Below are 7,277 nucleotides of genomic sequence, written 5' to 3'. Positions count from 1 at the left end.
TTCTTTGGTTTGACCTAACATGACCCAGATTCGAACTTGTCCATTTCATGAAAACAAGTATACTGACAAGGTTTCGGGAAGATTGGAGCAAATAAGTGGCCACTAGAGTGAACACAAGTTTTTCCTTTGGTTTTAACTAGTGACCTCGTTTTTGACCGCACGTGCCCCAGATTTGAAATCGTCCTATAATTCATGATATTTAACATTCCGACCAAGTTTTATAAAGATAGAATAAAAAATATGACCTTTAGGGTATATACAAGCTTATTCTTTGATTTGACCTTGTGACCTAGTTTTTGACCCCACAGAATTCAGATTCAAACTTGACCTAAAGATCATCGAGTCAAACATTCTGGCAATGTTTCATTAAGGTGGGGTTACAACTGTGGTCTCTAGAGTGTTCACAAGCTTTATCTTTAATTTGACCTACTGACCTAGTTTTAAACTTAAACTCGAGATTTTCAAATCAAACTTCTGACCAAGTTTCATGAAGATTGAGTCACAACTGCTTGTTGTACTCTAAGAAAAGTGGTTCCAAATTTTTCCCACCGCCAGTTATAAAAAAGGTTACAATATATAAAGGTATTATGGCAACAACAAAGGTAGCGTAATTTTTAAATCAAGATAACCAAATGGTTCTAGGGCGCTCACCTGAGAGAGCTTGATCAAATTTAATGAATATCCTGCTTGAAACGCGACACCTTATGCATAGGCAAGGTATTTCTTTGATTTGACCAGATGATGAGCTTTTTGGCCCAACATGACCCTTACTTGAACTCTACCTAGCTTTCAAGACAAACATTCTGATCAAATTTCATGACGATCAACTGAAAATACAGCCCCTACTGCAAACACCAGGTTATTCTTTGATGACCAGGTGACCTAGTTTTTGATCTAGCATGACCCATATTTGAACTTTACCTCAATTTAAATAAAGCAACACTTTAACCAGACTGTACCTCCTAATAAATTAAAAAAAGGTTTACATTGATTTACTGGATGACCTAGTTCTTGGCTCAAGATGACCCCTAATTTATTTGCACTCGAAATTTCATTAAAAGAAAAGAAATTTAATTAAATATCATAAAGATCCATTGAAAACATGCAGTTCCTTTTGCATACACGGTTTTTCTTTGATTTCACCTAGTATTTGACCCAACATGACCAATACTTAAAATTGACCTAGAATTCATCAAAGCAAACATTATGATCAAATGTCATAAGTGAGTGAGGGAGTGACTTGGGTGTTACGGCGAACCGACACAAAATGGTCATATATCGCCGAGAAGAAGTCATATTGCAAACGCCAACTGTAAAGCATAAACAATGATGTAAAAATGTAAAGCATACCTAAACACATCCATGTAAACATGTGAAGAACACTATGAATAATGTAAAACATATCTAAAAACATCCATGTAAAAATGTAAAGCATATTTAAAATTAGTTATGTAAAAATGTTTATACGTATGTGTTAAAATATCAGCTGCAAACATAATAATATTGCAAGATGTAAATAAAAATATGAAATGTTAGATTTTTTGATATATTCCTATCTGCTTTAAAAACGATAAATATTTCCGACTGAAACATTTTCAAATAACTCTTTCAAAGATTTAACGTCATAATATGTACTGCGTTGTGTAGCAAAGTCCAAAGTATTTCTGCGCAGATTGACATTTGGTATCTGCGTCTTGTTTCTTTCATAAAAAAATCTTCTTGTAGCATAAAAGATGCAACCTAATCCATAGTATGTTTTTCTGTATGAGTTACCTATCACTACTCCTTAAAATGTGCGTACTCGCTCCACCCCTTGTTTAAACAACTTTTAAAAGTCGGAGTCGATTCATTATTTTGGTGATAACCGTGAATGTATAAGAATTGCGTGTAACGTTTGCAATTGTTTATTTCAAGATTTATTTTATTATAACGAATTATGTACGTATTAGTCGGAATATTTTATGTAACCTCGCGAAGAATTTGGATAAAACAACTTGAAAGCTTGTCATTACGTTCGTTCTCATCCGTACTCTAAATATGTTCGTAATCAAAATCATCTGAATGTAAAGTTATTAGTTTAGGAAATGCGGGCTTGCTTACCAAATTTTTAAGTGATATGCAAAAATATGGGTAATTTTATGTTTGTGATAATGACAGATAAAACATATTGGTTAAAAATCTTCATTACATGCTTCTTGAATTGTTGTTGATTTCTGGGCCCTGGTTATGGATATTTAAAACATGTTTACCATTTCTAAGAACAACAGAACGGTAAATAAAAAATATATAGTTGGTCTCGGTCAAAAATAATCCATCAGGCTTCTGCAGACGTTAATACACAACAAATTTGTATTATCCCTACATTCAAACTTGACTTAGATTTCATTAAGGCGACAATTATGACAGCCCCTATTGAAGGTTTTTCTTTGATTTTACCAGGTGACCTAGTTTTTAACCCCAGATGATCCATTTCGAACCTGACCTATATTTTATCTAGACAAAGTACTGATTAAATTTCATGAAGATCCAGTGTGAAATAAAGTCCCTATTGCATACTTAAGGTTTTCTTTGATTTTGCCTAGTGACATAGTTTTTGACCCCAGATGATCCGTATTCGAACCTGACCTAGATTTCATCACGGCAATCAGTCTGACAAAATTTCACAAGTTACATCATAATCCCTCAAAGCATGAAGAAGAAATGCTACGGACAAAGTCATTCTTGAATTTGACATTTGACCTCTAAGTGTTACCTTGATGTTAGACCTAGGCACCTGGTACTTGTGCTTGACAGTCCCTACCATAGTGGAGAACATCGAGTAAAGTTAAAGAAAAATCCCTTGATGTATGAAGAAGAAATGCCACGGACAAAGTCATTCTTGTATCTGACATTTTGCTTCTAAGTGTTAACTTGACCTTAGAACTGGGGACCTGGTTCTTGCGGATGACACTCGGTCTAATGGTGTAAAAATTTGTGCCAAGTAATATTAAAAGCCTTTAATATATGTTGAGTTACAGACTGGACAAGGAAAAAAAACCTTTTCGGCCTTTGACTTCTAATTGTGACCTTGACCTTTCAGCGTTGTAGCCAAGTTTTGCGCATGGCACATTGTCTCATCTAGGGGAATGTTTATGCCAACTGATATTTAAATCCTGTTTTGCATGACAGTTATAGACCGGACAGGAAAAAATTCTTTTGACCTTTGACCTCCAAATGTGACCTTTAAGCTAGGGTTGTGAATGTTGCGCATAACATGTCGTCTAATCATGGGAAACATTTATGCCAATTAATATTAAATTCCTTTGATGAATGACAGAGTTATGGACCGGAAACAAAACAAACCCTGTTCATGTCTTGTTAACAGTTCCCTGCCATGTGTGACCTTGACAGAAAAAAGTCATGTTGACCTTTGACCTTAAATTGTGGCCTTGACCTTTGAGCGACTGGTCCGGGTTTTGTGCAAGACGCATTTTCTCATCATCGGGAACATTTGTGTCGAGTAATATTAAAATCCCTTAATGAATGAAAGAGTTATGGACCAAACACGCAATTGCGGACGGATGGACACGAAAATGCGCATTCCTATAGTCCCAAAAACTGGCTTTCAACGAATAGGGGACCAATAATTAGACATGTCACTAGGTAAAATCATAGAAAAACCTTGGTAGTACTCTAGATGCCTTATTAGTCCCCTACCTGTGGAACACCGGAGAAGACTATAGGAGTGCCCTTTGTCCATTTGTCAGTTTGTCCACAAATCTGCAATTACTCAAAATATATGCAAGCTAGTTTCATATAACATGGTATGCATATTAAGGGCAATATGCAGACAATGCACATACATGACTTATGCTTGTAAGTCAAAGGTACAGGTCACTACTGAAGATCAAGTAAAATTGTTTCCGCTCCATAACTTTTATAAGCATTGATGGATTATCTTGGAGGTACACACAAACTGTCACCAAGATGAAACAATATGTCAACACTTGATCTACGCTTGTCGGTCAAAGGTCAATTTCAATGTTCAAGACAAGTGTATATTTGATTATGCCGCATAAGTTTTAATTTCATTGATGGGTTTTTTATTACTAAACAGAAATGTTTCCGTGATTAGACAGCTTGTTTTGCACATGACCCATGGGTGTCTATTTCATCTATATACCAAGTAAATGTCCTCTATACAAGATTTTTCTATTGCTTGACATAATATTATATTCTTGTCTGAAAACCAAGATAACCAACCTTTTTCTAGATATTTTAAAGACAAACATTCTGACAAGGTTTTATATTGTTCATGTAGAACATTTGGTACCTTCATGGATAAATAGTTTTTTTATATGGTTTGACTTAGTGGCTTTGTGTTTGGAAGTTGATGACCTAGTTATAAAATTGACATAAGCTTAAGTATGGAATGTTCTATATATACAAGTACAAAGGCTATAAATCTTTGCTTCCTGAAACTTGCAGGAACATGTTAACAACTCTACCACGTTTCATTGTAATCAATCAAACAAACTCAGAAAAATGACTCCGGACGGACGGCTGAAGGTCAGCCAAAGCCAACTGTAATCTCCGCCTTCGGCATGGTAAAACAAAAGAAGCCCATTTTGTACTGCGAAAAGATTGTGTATAGAAAATGGTTGCCATCCTTTACTTTAAGGAGGTAGGTTACCTTGTTACAAGGGTAAATTCAAATTAGTTGAACCGCAGCATGTTTTTGTATTTCGTGTTATATGAAGTTTTAACTGCTACAATCTCAATTTCGTTTGTCTCTGCCCCTTCAAGTTCAATTTTTATCCAGGTTTGATGAACATGAACCTCAAAAGGTATTTCATATTGAAAGAAGAAGGAAAATACGGATATTTAACACTTTTCAGTGTATTTTAGTTTCACTGATATCCGTAGAAGTCTGCATACTTGATAATTTTACTGGTATGCACGTTATTTTTCTAATATAAGCTTAAAATGTATATGTCGCGGGGCTCGTGTTTCCATGGTAACGCATTTTCTCTCATTTTTAAACAACTATGTATAAAAATAGGGGTTTTCGACGGCTTCAGTGCCATTCTGTTAATGACCAACATGAAATGTTTGGGTAATATTATTAGCAAAATACCAAGCACTTTACATGGTACTCTAGTTTTCTTAAATTTTAAAGTAACCATGGCAACAGAGGAGATGTTTAAAATAGCTTATATCTTGCTGTTTGTCGTAATTTCATTTTAAAAAATACTGAATAAGATTATCTTTCTAGTTGATGTAGCTTTAAAACTTATTATTTCTAATGTAAGTTACATTTTCGTGTGTTTTGCTTTTATTCAAACAAATTTCACAGCTTAGAATACGTACAGCAGTACCCCTCGTCTGCTATTTTTCATGGCAAAATCGTTCAGCGTGCTGCTATTATTCTCATGGCTATTGTTGAAATTAAAATAAAAAGCATGAGCTGCGTTTCTTAAATAGACCAGTGTCAGCGCTTTTGAATTTTACATTTAGATACATAGGTCACGGGCTTCGTTTCCATGGTAACATCAATTCAATTCATGAAACCACAATTTTCTACTGACATTTGAACAATTTTAGATCTTAGTTTTAGTATATAAGTATCAAATTATCAACGGAACCTGAAAAATAGGTATTACAAATCAAACGGCTAGACTTTTTATTTGAAAATGGCCGTAACAAGTAACCTTTCACCCAACTATATTCCAAATAACATCGGTTGCCATCATCCATTTTCTTACATTCCGCATAACATTTCAATATAACTACATAAAAGAAGCAAAATATTGATTATTATTCAGAGCAAAAGACTCATAAAAAATATTTCAGCAAATAATGGTTATTTGAAAATAGTTAAAATAAAGAAAATGTACAAATTACGTACTTTCAAGATAAAAGCTATTAATTTTGCGCGGTAACTGACACGTAACGTCATGACGTCAATGACGTCATTTTAAGGCAACATTGTTTTGAAGCGTTTCTGCGGCAATTTATCCATTATTTCTGCATTATTAAACCATAAAGCATCAGATCGAAAACAAGTTCATGATTTGTTTTCAGAAGAATGAATATACAAACACATTTAGTTTGTCGTAAACGTCATCGTAAATCGTCACGTTAGCTTCCGGTTGGACATGCGCACATACAAATATGAAGGTCACCTACCTCCTTAAATACTGTACCTATATTTGTATTATCTCTCCTCTGTTTACTTTCTCTGACATATACTATATATGTAAATGTTTAATCAGTTTACAACTTTGAAATTCCGTTTTAAAATTCCCATTTAAACAGCCTAGTTATATCATTTGTATGGTGAAAAACGCAAATATTTCATTGAAAATGAAATTTGCCGAGATATTTTGTTCACTGCCATCGTGTCCAAGTTTAAGGATAGCACTTATGCAATAAATATTAACATGCAAACAATGCATTTATTTCACAGCAAAGAAACGACCTAACCTAAACAAGAGCTTTCGGAGGACAGCAACGCTCGACTTTTCAACAGAATTGTCAATTGAATATTAAAGTCGAAGAAAGGAAATAATTTTGCAAAATTGCGAAACTGGGTAATGGAACATGTACAATGCTTATCAGCTTATGATAATGAGAATTTGTGTAAAGTTTCAATCCATTCCAATAAGTGGGTACTGAGAAGCTAGCTTACATACAAAAGCTTAACCAAGAAACTGCTAAGTTGAACTAGAGCTGTCACAGGAGACTGGATGCTGGATAGTGAAATTAGGTACATCTGAGAAAACTCGAGATGTCACTACATGAGAGTTTGAAAGCTTGAGTCTGTGACAAAAATATTAAGTTATAAGGCAGGTAAAAAAGTGTAACAAATATCCATATAATGCATCTTGTGTCATATGATGTGGGTGATGAGTGGAACGACTACTTCAAGTTTGAATTAAAACCATTTATAATGAAAATGCATCAAAATTAACATAAAAATCTAAGTAAACGGGAGCATAATTCATGAAAAAGTGGTGCCAGAGTTATGCACATTGTGTCATATGATGTAGGTGGTAAGGTGGAACAATACCTTTAAGTTTGAATCAAATCCATTTAGTAACAATTGAGATAAAGTGAAAGTACATCAAATTCTAAGTAAAAAATGGGGGGTAATTCATGAAATAGTGGTGCCAGAGTTATGATCCTTTTGTAGTATAATGTAGTTGATGTAGGTGATGATGAGGAACAACTGTTTTAAGTTTGAAGGAAATACATAAAGTAAGGACAGAGATAAACAAATATAAAGTGAAAGTGCA

Source organism: Mercenaria mercenaria, chromosome 1 (assembly GCF_021730395.1).
Source record: "Mercenaria mercenaria strain notata chromosome 1, MADL_Memer_1, whole genome shotgun sequence".
NCBI lineage: Eukaryota > Metazoa > Mollusca > Bivalvia > Venerida > Veneridae > Mercenaria > Mercenaria mercenaria.
Note: the sequence above shows the minus strand (reverse complement) of the source record.